The sequence below is a fragment of the Felis catus genome, chromosome D2 (genome assembly GCF_018350175.1).
Source record: "Felis catus isolate Fca126 chromosome D2, F.catus_Fca126_mat1.0, whole genome shotgun sequence".
NCBI classification, from domain to species: Eukaryota; Metazoa; Chordata; class Mammalia; order Carnivora; family Felidae; genus Felis; species Felis catus.
In genome coordinates, this window is record NC_058378.1 from 523,845 (window position 1) to 534,968 (window position 11,124).

Consider the following 11,124-nt stretch of genomic DNA (forward strand, 5'->3'; position numbering starts at 1 on the left):
ATATTTGATATTATTTTGGGACACATTTTAAAAGGGTACTGGGGTTCCTGGGTGGCTCAGTCGGTTAAGCATCCAACTTTGGCTCAGGTCATGACCTTGCAGTTGGGTTTGAGCCCTGTGTCGGGCTCTGTGCTGACAGCTCAGAGCCTGGAGCCTGTGTCAGATTCTGTGTCTCCCTCTCTCTCTGCTCCTCCCCTACTCATGCTCTGTTTCTCTTTGTCTCAAAAATAAATAAACATAAAAAAAATGGAAATGGCACTAAAAAAGGAAAAATTAATGGCAAGATAAACTATTTCTCTCATAAATCTCCCAAAAGTAATAATTATTGCTAAGATGTTTTCTTCAAAAATGTATTAAAATTAATTTGATGACTTGTTTAGAACAAATGGCTACTTTTTTACATCTATTGTAAACCAACACATTTATTTCACATGTATCACTGTAAACCAACATTTTTATTTCACATGTATCTATCAACTGAAGTTCTTATAATTGTGAATTTTGCAAGTGCAAAAAGAAAATACATTAAATACTTTTTAATGTCATATAAAAATAACATATAAAATTTAACCTATATTTATTATATTTAAAGAGTATTTCTCCTTAAAAATATGTACCATTAAGTACATATATTTAAGACACGACCATTGTCAAAAGGCTGAACACTATCAGCATATAGGTATTATTTACCTTTTATTTGAGTTTTTGTAAGATGAATAAGGTCATTGTTCCACATTTATGTTCATATGTATTTTCATTGTCATTGTTCTTGCAATGACTACTAAAAATGGGCTGTTTAAAGCATGTTCATGAAAATTGTTCCTTAACTATATTTGGGAGGAAGACTTGAAATCAAACATTCTTTTTTTTAAAAAAATTTCTCCTTTCCACACACCCCATCGTGAATTATAACCTTCATTTTGATGAATGTTACTTCCTTCAAATATCGTTTCTTCGGTTTTTTGGTGTCTTTCTAACTAATCCTTACAACTCTTGGGTTACTTCACTTGAAAATGACAAAAGATCATCTTTTATCAGATTGACTATTTTTACTCCATAAGAGAGATTCATTATTGGAGCACCTCAGTGGCTCAGTCAGTTGAGCATCTGACTTCAGCTCAGGTCATGATCTCATGGTTTGTGAGTTTGAGCCCTGCATCGGGTTCTCTGCTGTTGGTGCAGAGCCTACTTCAGATCCTCTCCCTCTCTCTCTGCTCCTCTCCTGCTTGTGTTCTCTCTCCCTCTCTCAAAAATAAAATAAACATTAAAAAAAGAGAGATTCATTATTGTGTATGCCATGGGTTATCAAAGTTTATCAATATTTTGAATTTTCCCCTCAAATCTGCATAGGTTTAATATACATTTTTACATTGCATATATATAGTTTAGTCTCAGAATAATTTATATTTATTTATAATTACATGATGGTGGGTGGCCATTCTCTATAGTATATTATAGAATTGGTTGGCATAACATGGTATAGACAGCAAGTCCAATAGATAGAAACCAGAGAATGGAAAGGTCAAGTTTGTCTGGAGTCTCAGTAAGTGTTTCCTAGAAGAGTTGATATGTGAATTAGATTATTTTCTTGGATAAGTGTAGTATTTTAAAAATTTGATTTCACAGTATAAGCAAATGTGTCATATGTGGGACAAGACACATACCAGAAGTTTGGTTCAAATATTTTGTATTGGAGAAAATTAATAGATAAGAACTAATAGATAAAGACGCAAAGTTTATGTATAAATAACCCTTAAAAGATTCTTACTATTTGTAAATGTAATTAGTTTTTAACTGCTGTCACTATGGCTTTGGCCTTTATTCATTTCTAAACTTATTAAAAATGAAAATAAGAAAAAAAAGTCATAAATTTTTGTGCTTTGGAGTTGTCTCTGTCTTTTCAAGTCTGGTTGCCACATCTGGGTAGTTGCCCTGGGAAATTTTTCTTGTTTTTCTCCATAGCTTTTCCTCCTACTGTTCCTGGGAGTTTATGTCTGATTTTGAAGTTGATTTCCTGCTTGTGTGGAAGTACTCAGGACTTGAGGAAGTTGGTCCGGAGAGACCAAGGACTTGTGCTTCTTCAGCTTATGTCTCCTTCCATAGCTGTTCCATTCTTCCGGGTGAGGTTCATAGCGATGACTTTGAAGTTCACTTCTTCTTCTAAATAGGGCATTGGTGGCCTATGGCTTGTTCATCCTGCTCCTCTGCATCTCCTCCAGGTATCAGCAGATCTTGAGGACTCAGGGTTTGCTGCTTGGAGGGCTGCTTTGGTCAGTGTGTTCATGATGACCTTGTCCATGTCTGGCAGTTCCAGCCAATGCCCAAGTATTTCTCCATCTCTATTAAAATATGATTGCATATACACTCTTTTTGAGGTCACTTCTGATTTTAATCTTACTTACCATGACATAGTCTTCATTCCAAATACTGAACATTTATAAACTGGACGAATGCACACTATTTATTTTACCTTGGGACCAGTTGCTTGGTAAATAATCTTTACTTTCACATGAAAGTTACTGCAGGAAAGAAAATAGTTACCATATTTAATGTGTGAAGTGAATCATATTCTTTCAGTGGATAGATGCCTTTTTATTGAAGATCTTGGTGTAGGTAAGAAATACCTTGGGTACTACTTGGAATAGGGAAAATGAAGAAGGGATAAGGGAGAAAAATGAAACATAACACTGTGAAAGACAGGGATGAATATGATGAAATAGGTACAAGCCTAATACCAATATTGGAACATGTGACATAACTTTTATATGCCTCTCTGTGTTCTGTCACTTAACATCATTAGGTAATAAGTAAAGTGATAACCTTCCTACCACCAGTTATTTTGAACACAATTTACCAATTGAGCAGAGATTATTGGTAATTGAAAAATTAATATTGATCGTATGAGAATAGAAGGATTTGAAGATAACAAAATGCTATAATTATTTCAATCTTTTTAAATCTTTTTCTTATCTAATTTCATTCCCTCAAAACAATCTTTGGAGGTAATGAGACCAAGTATTATTATTCCCATTTTATAGCTAAAACAGACTTAGAAGTGAAACTGTCTTCTCTAAGCCTAGTGAATGTTAGAGTCTGCTGATCTGAAGTGTCTAATGTTTGTGACTTGGAAACAAAAAATTTCTTTGTCTTGTGTATCAATATGGGCTTTTGCCTTGAAGGAAACCACCTTAGAAGCTAATTCTGGTACAGTGAGAGAGAAGAACTTTCTATTCTGGGCTATGGAGTTAGGCTGAGCATTTTCATCAGTGACTTAGACCTGATGGGAGGAAGCAGAATGAGTAATGGCTCCAAGCCTCTGTGTTTTTGCTACTTGGATCAAAGGAAATGAATGGTATTGATGCAATTTTCAGCCTCAAGGGAGGGATTCTGATTTCTGGCCCTCTAGCAAATAGTGAGATGAGTAAGAACTAACCAACAACCAGAGTCCTCCCCCTGCAGTGACGTTAGGGCTTGTTCTGAGCTCCACTTTTACCTGATGCTGGAAACCTCCCTTACCTGGGTAGTGTCTAAATGTAGGGAAAGGGCTGTCTGTATAAGGTAAACAAGCTGCCCAGACTCATTGATACCTACAAGACCTATATTGGAATAAAGCATTCACTACTGGAAAGGAGGTACTTCCTTCCCCTTCCTCTGGCCACCCCATAGAGACTATGAACTCTTACCTTAGCAATTTCAGAATTCCAAAATAAAGGGAAAGAGCCTCGACTATCAAAGTGATAGTGCAGTAAGTAGGCTTTACCTTCTAACTCCTAGATCTCCAGCTTCTGGGACATGTTTTCCCAGAAAACATTTTTTTAAAATGTTTGTTTGTTTGTTTGTTTGTTTGTTTATTGAGAGGGAGAGAGAGAGTGAGTGCATAAGCATGTAAGGGGCAGAGAGAGAGAGGGAGAGAGAATCCCAAGTAGGCTCCACACCCCCATCATAGATCCTGATGTGGGGCTCAGACCCACAAGGCATGTGATCATGACCTGAGCGGAAACCAAGAGCCAGACAGTTAACTGACTGAGCCACCCAGGTGCCCCCCTATGCTGTGTGTTTGCACCAGACTTCTGGAATCCTTGTTCTAGCAGGGATACCAAGAAATGTCAGCACCATTAGAGGGGAAAAAGGGCTTTCAGTGGATTAACCCAATTTTCTGGTCTCTTCTATGAAAAGCAGTAGTAACTAGGCTTAATCCTACTTGGGCTGTGTAAGCACACTTACAGTTCTTTTAATTATCATAACTGAAGACGTAATGGGCTTCACTAGTGGGATATCAATTTAGAATTATTTACTATGCATATTGTATCAACTCTGATCCTATTTTGTACTTCAGCAAATATAGAGAATATATTATATAATAAATACAAGTTTATTTATCTAATGGGAACAGCTCTTTTACAAGTTTCATGTGAATTGGTTATATCTGTATTTAAGAACATTTAAATTTTTAGAGAAAATATATAATTGCTCTTGTCAGTTTTAACAGTGTTTGACAGAATACCCATAACTCTTGTTTTTAATGGGTATAATTTTATCTCCTCCTTCTAAAATGGAAAGGTTCTGAGTTCGTATTTCTTTATGATGCATTTATATGATATTACTTTTGACAAATGTGATAAATCTGTTTTTGTAAGAGTCTTTTGCATTTCTGGTGTTTATTTTGATGACTTTAAATTGTGTTTATTTAAACTATTTCTTGAATGGATTGAACAGAAAATAAGTACTTATTAATACCTACCAATTTTTGAAAGACAGAAAAGGACTTTTTTTCCTCAAATGAAATAAGGGTATAAAATTGAATCATGCTATAAGTAGAAAGGAATAACTTCAGGAATTACTGCTGCTCATATAAGTTATTTTGATCTCTAATTTGGGATTGCTCCCTCAATTACATGAAATATCAATTATGCCATATGTGATCTATGGTTTATGACATGTGTTTTAAACTTTATATATGTGCATAAACTGGAGTAAATAGTGTAATTTTAGATGTTTTTTTCCTATAAAAATTGTCTTCTTGAATTGGCAAAACATTCCTTGAATTATTAAGCCACATTCTAAAAGCATTACTAAATATTAAAGGGATATTATTTACTGGTTTATAAACCTTCAAATGATTCCAAGAGTAAAGACTGAAGCAAAGAAACATGTAAGTGGTAATTTATGAACATAAGGTCAAAGGACTCAGATGAGTATGGTATTGTTGACTGCTTTTTAGTATTCTTATTTGACTGGAGATGGTTTTCTGAAATCCAAAAATAAAAAAGAGGCTTAGATCACGAAGAGCTCAAATGTAGGACTACAGTTTTTTTTTTTTTTCTTTAGGTGTGTAGTTCCATTCCATGCAAACTTTTACTGTTGAAGTCAAAGAAAACACTAGTTTATCTTGTGTCCTGTGTTTTTTCTGCAGTGGCAATATGGCTCTGTTAAACTTAGATACACTTTACGGAACTAACAGACTTCAGGTTGTTGAAGGTGAACAAACTTGCTTGATCTCAGCAGTTATAAAAACAGAACTAGAAAAGGACTTTGTGTTTTCCACTCGGCAACTTTTCTGTTTAGAGTTGGGATCCTATAGCCACTTATTGAATTCCACAAAATGACTTAGAGACAGAGTTCTCAGGGGATTCTTTCTGTTTCTAAAATGGTTCTGTTTCTAAAATGGGCGCCTGGGTGGCTCAGGTGGTTAAGCATCTGACTTTGGCACAGGTCCTGCGATGGGCTCAGTGCTGACAGCTCAGAGCCTGGAGCCTGCTTCGGATTCTGTGTCTCCCTCTCTCTCTGCTCTTCCCCCACTTGCTCTGTCTCTCTCTGTCTCTCTCTCTCTAAAAAAATTAAACATTAAAAAAAATTTTAGTTTAAAGTGGTTAAGAGCTCTTAGCAGGCATGTGACCTTAGATAATCTCCCAAGACCTCAGTCTGTCCACCTGTAAAATGAGGAATAATTACAAGGAAAATAGAAAGGTTAGATTGAGTCTTGTATAGTTGGCTTAGAATTGCAGTTATCCATATGAAATCAAAGTTTTATATACATGTAAAATGGACAAATGCATAAAGATATACAAACATATGTATCTGGGTTTTTGCATAGTTCTGGAAAGGCCTACCAGTAAGGAAATGACCATTCTAGTAACTACCCCGAGAGTCTCTAACTTGTTTTCTAAATCTATTGCTTTCCTCCTACCAGGACCCAGGGGAGCCTAGAGAAATGAATGATTTCAGGACTGGGATACAGAAAGTGTAAGATAAACCTGGAATATTTTGCGCTAAAAAACAAAAAGAAACACAAAAACAGAACTTCCTTTAAATCTTAAATGTTTCAAAAGGTAGTTGAAATATCTCTTAAGGAAGGCATAATGTGATCTTTTAAGCCATTTTGTTTACAGGGTAAGTGCAGTAATAATACTTTTTGTTATAGTGAAAATTATTTCGTCTGTACACTTGCATTTTAGTGTTCACTGAATCCACTCATCTGACTGGCTATTGACTGTTGGAAGGACAAGGACGATATATATCTTTTGTACTTTGTTCTGAATTACCTGATCTATGAAAGCAAAGTGACACAGATGGCAAAGATGGGCTATGGTCCTTGTTTTCTCTCCCTTTTCAGAAATCTTCTTTCTGGGAGCATCTCCTTCACATGTGCAGATACCTCACATGTCTCCTTAAGGGTTTCCTGCTACTGTCCTTCAGAAATAGATTGTATTGTGTCAGAACTTAACCTTGGGATGAATTTGCCTCACAAAAGTACCCTTATATCGTTGCTTGTCAGCTTGGCTTCATTGTTGTAAATATCTTGTGATATTAGTCTCCCTGAGAACCATATGACCATGAAGGTAGCCTCATCTTATCTCTTTGGGAGGCCTATGTATTTTAATTGGTATTCCTAAGAAGTTAAAATAATGAAGCACTAATGGCGTAATTTCAGGAAAATTTCCAGGCTGAGATGAGAGAAGTAATTTTCATTATATTTTCCAAACTATACCACATCAGTGTTGGTTTATTCTTCTTGCTTATAATATTGCTCCTGCCAAGGTCGCCTTCTATTTGTGATGACGAGTAAATAAAATCATATCACTATAGTCTTATTGGGTCTATTGAAAAAAGAAAGGAAGAGGAGGTTATGAATGACTTTTCCATACTCTATTTAAACATTTTTAGTCTCTTGTGTTTGAAAATAATGTATTCTAGTAGAGATGACACACTTCTCCTTACCTTTTTTGGCACCCTTAAAATAGTGAATTTTAATAGTCTCCTGTATATCTTTAGACAGTTGGATCTAAGAGCTTGCTTATGTGAGTCTTTCTGTGTGCATAGTTGTGAACCTACTAATAGATACACGAGGGCAGGCCAAAGTATGGAGTAGAGAGAAACTAAAAGCGTTGGCAGCTTTATCAAAAGAAATTGCTGCTATCTTTCATTGATTTTGAAATATTATTAAGTATGTATTTGATGAATATGTTCTAGGAATGTCGAAAGGAAGACAGTGGCTGCTCGTTCTCTTACTCATTTACCTCCTTATTTTCTCATTCTGCCAGGTGCAAGAGGCCCTTGGTACTGTCAGCAGTGTGCTCCCGTGACGAGAGCTTTCGTGAAAAATAAGGGAAAATAAAAAAAAAATGTATATATGGAAAACAACACAGCAGAAATTGTAGCTAATGTATAGCTAAATTAAACTGAATAATATATGACACTTATCCCACCTTAAGTGACAATTGGGCCTTGTTATTATTTGGTTCAAAAACATTGATTCTTTTTTCTGAAAAAAAGGAAAGAAAAATAAGCTTAATAGAATTTTACAAAGGAGAATCTTGTAGAACTTCAGTTTACATTTTTAAATAAATAAAGTTTGGTTTCCTTAAGAGTTTTGAGATTATGAGAGCAAATACAAATTAAAAATAAGAAGCTTACTTCTCCTAACTGAAAATTAAAGAAGAGACTTCCCACTGCCTCCCTTTTCCTAGAGCATTTACTTTAGAAAACTTGTAATATTGAGGTCTTTCTTGGTAGCTTTGAAATGTATGTTAATTTTTTTAAGCAGCTAAATAAATGTCTTACCAGCCGTACAACCCAGGAATATCTTTCTCAAGGACCTGGGAGCCAACCCCTTGAAATGTAACCATCAGGGAAGATAGAGCACCAGTTATTGTGGGAGATAGGAGTCTGACTCTGGCAGTGTCTACCTGCGCAATGTAATGCTACTTCTTGTCATAAAGATATGAGTTTATTTTTCCTTTGGACAAAGACAATTAGCAAACACAGAGTACCACCCCAATTACCAGGTGAATTTAGGATGAACTTGTGTGACAGGTGGTCCTATCTAGTCCTCTTACTTGAGGACTGGTTATGGGTTTTTGTTTTTATTTTTGAGAATATGTATATAATGGGTGTTTCTATTGGCTATATAAGAGGGTGAAACTTCTTTCTGCCTTTTACAATCTCTTAGCAGATTTCCTGTGATGTGTATCACATTATGCTTTAATGCTAATGCTTATTTGATAGTAAAATTGTCTTTGTTCTCTTCTACCTTTGCAGAAAGATTTTCTGGTTTGGGAGTAGACTTGTTTTTTATTTAAATTTTTTTTTAATGTTTATTCATTTTTGAGAGACAGAGACAGAGTGCAAATGGGGGAGGGGCAGAGAGAGGGAGACACAGAATCCCAAGCAGGCTCCAGGCTCTGAGCTGTCGGCACAGATCCTGATGTGGAGCTTGAACTCACGAACTGCAAGATCATGACCTGAGCTGCAGTCAGACACTTAACCAACTGAGCTACCCAGGTGCCCTGAGGTTTGTTTTTTAAATTCTATTTCTCCAACAGTGTTTTGGATAAAAGCCTTTAAGCCTTTAAAGTGTTAGCATTTAGCACTGTTTGGTTTTAGATGCTTCATGGGCAGTATTTGCAAGGTCACCTAACTAGTAAATTATGAAACCAGGATTTGAAGCCAGGCATAATGAATGGCCTGCATATGCATTTCACAAGAAGCTGTACTGCCTCCCTATGCAAAACATGGGTAGGTTCTAGTACATCATTTTAGTCAGAATTCTCGTCAGGATGGTAACTACTTTGTTAGGTTATTTAGGCATAATGTAATGGTTGGGATTTCCATTTGCCTTACTAATTTTGAAAGAAAAACTCCATAAGTGTGAATTACTTTGATTTGTTGGCCAGCAATTTGGGATTTCAGGTAACTTTTAATTATGTAGTGCTTTATATCAGTACTAGCCTTTAAGTTGGTGAAGAAATGATGAGAACATTGAAAAAATACCCATTACCTTCATTTGAATGTAAATTCTACTAATCTAATTCTCTGTTGGGCTCCTAAAATCTATTAGATTTTTTCTTTTTATTATGCATGAAATAGCCTATTTTCATTTCCTTGTAGTCAGCATTTTCTAGAAAAATATTTTGAAACTTGTCTTGTTAGACAGATGTTTGGAAAAATCAGGCCCCGGGATTTGCTGAATCACATAGTGGGCTTGCTAATAAGACTCCAAACCCACTGGTAGAATTCTGATTTAGGGTGAATAAGAGGCCCACGCCACCCCTGACGGGGTAAGGTTTGAATGTAGGATGTTGGAAAATATCACTTGCTTACTCTAGGTTTTATTTTCCATCTGTATGGGTTGCATGTTGTGGAAGGAGTTGAGGTGAATGCCGTGATTTCTAAAATCTTGGTTAGTGGTGGTAGGGATGGGGAGTGGAAGTGGTTGGTTGTACTCATGTGGAAAGAGAACCTTTAAAAATCAGTGAGTTAGCTGCCATTTTGTGTTCCCATGTGAGCTCACCTAATCTCAGCTGGTCTACCTGAGATCTCCTGAGCGCCAGCCCTAGTCCCCCACATGGTCCTATTTCTGTTCCAAGATGAAATAAACTATCATGAGCAATAAACTATCATAAGTTTGGGGAAACTCGGCAAACTGCAAGCACAAGTGCACGTTGGTGGGAAAAGAACTGTTAGCTGACAGAAGGTGGTTCATAGAAAGGCTATAGTAGATGATAACAAATTTCAGTTCTCTTTAAAGAAGTTAGGGGTAAACAGTATCTCTAGCACTGAAGAAATGAATATGTTCACAAACCAGGGAACAGTGATCCACTTCAACAACCCTAAGTCCAGGCATCCCTGGCAGCAAACACTTTGACTGTTAAAAGGCCACCCTGAGACCAAACAGCTGACAGAAGTGCTACCCAAGATCTTAAACCAACGTGGTACAGCAAGTCTGACTAGTTTAGGAAGAATCTGTGGATGAAAAGCACCACTCACTACCAGAGGGGATGATGATGAAGTTCCAGATCTTGTGGAAAATTTTGATGAAGCTTCCAAGAAGGAAACAAACTGAGTTGAGTCAACTTCTGAAGAAAATAAAACTTGAAGAAGTTACTGGGAGCTGCTATTTTATATTATGAGTGCTTTTTAAAAATTTTTTCATGGATATACTAAAATCTAGATCTTTAATATTTTAAGCCCAAGCTCCTTGGACACTGCCATTCTTTTCAGTTTTTGCTTATACACAATTCATTCTTTGCAGCTAATTAAGCTGAAGAAACCTGGGAATAAACTTTGAAACAAGGTTAATAAAGTTTTTGCCTAGTTAAAAAAAAAAAAAGAGTTAACACATCAAAATCCCAGGCAACAAAAGCTAAAATAAAAACATGAGACTATACTAAAGAGCTTCTGCACAGCAAAGGAGATAATATATTGAAAAGGCAACCTACAGAATAGGAGGAACAATTTTTTTTTAAATTTCAATTATAAAATTTTAAAGGTTATTTATTAATTTTGAGAGAGAGAGAGAGAGGTACAAATAGGGGAGAGGTAGAGTGAGAGAGAGAATCCCAAGCAGGCTCTGCACTGTGTCAGCACAGATGTAGGGCTCGATCCCACAAACCATGAGATCATAAACTGAGCTGAAACCAAGAGTCAGAGGCTTAATCAACTGAGCCACCCAGGTTCCCTTGGGAGGAACTAATTTATACTAACCTGTGATGAGGGGTTAATGTCCAAAATATGTATAAAGAAGTCATAACTTTATAGCAAAAACAAACAAAAAATAACAAAACTCCAAAAAACCCCAAATAATACAATTAAAAAACGGGCAAAGGACCCAAATAGATATTTTTC

General features: G+C 36.1%; 1 pseudogene; it reads left to right on the forward strand.

Moving 5' to 3' along the window:
- Positions 1–9,898: 9,898 nt before the first annotated feature.
- LOC109492928 lies at positions 9,899–10,684 on the forward strand (annotated as a pseudogene).
- The last annotated feature ends 440 nt before the right edge of the window (positions 10,685–11,124 follow it).